This window comes from Acanthisitta chloris, unplaced genomic scaffold, assembly GCF_000695815.1.
Source record: "Acanthisitta chloris isolate BGI_N310 unplaced genomic scaffold, ASM69581v1 scaffold23554, whole genome shotgun sequence".
NCBI classification, from domain to species: Eukaryota; Metazoa; Chordata; class Aves; order Passeriformes; family Acanthisittidae; genus Acanthisitta; species Acanthisitta chloris.
This window is the reverse complement of record NW_008671284.1, coordinates 29,848-30,248: the sequence shown is the minus strand read 5'-3', so window position 1 is coordinate 30,248 and position 401 is coordinate 29,848. Positions and strand designations below refer to the sequence as shown.

General features: G+C 37.7%; 1 protein-coding gene across 1 annotated transcript in view; it reads left to right on the top strand.

Annotated features, from left to right (window-relative positions):
• PIK3CB (phosphatidylinositol-4,5-bisphosphate 3-kinase, catalytic subunit beta) overlaps nt 1-401 on the top strand; it is a 35,998-nt gene that overhangs the window by 16,784 nt on the left and 18,813 nt on the right. The gene's annotated exons all lie outside the window — the stretch shown is intronic.

The following is a 401-nucleotide window of genomic DNA, read 5'->3' as shown; positions in this document are numbered from 1 at the left end:
GAATGTCTTCTATAAGGCTTCTTATAAAAATTGTTGAACTGCTCAAATACTATACAAATCCACATCTCAGACTGGGTATTTAAACTTCATTGAGGCAGGCAGATGGTTTTTCAAAGAGGAATTATATCCGCTGGTGGTATTAAACACTTCATTCTCACTGTGTGGCTGTTCCACCAAATAGAGTCTCTTTGAAGTAACTGTCAGTAATTAAGGACGTGAAGGCTGATGCTGTGGTACAAAGTACATTTTCAGACAAATTGTGTAATTTATTTGCTGTACAGATGTGCACAGTCATTTCACTACACTGCAAAGAAGTTAGTGTAGTTGCCTTCTACTGTATCTACCCAAATTGAATCCAACTCTCGTGCTGCTTTTTGGGAATAGGTGGAACTTTGATAAAG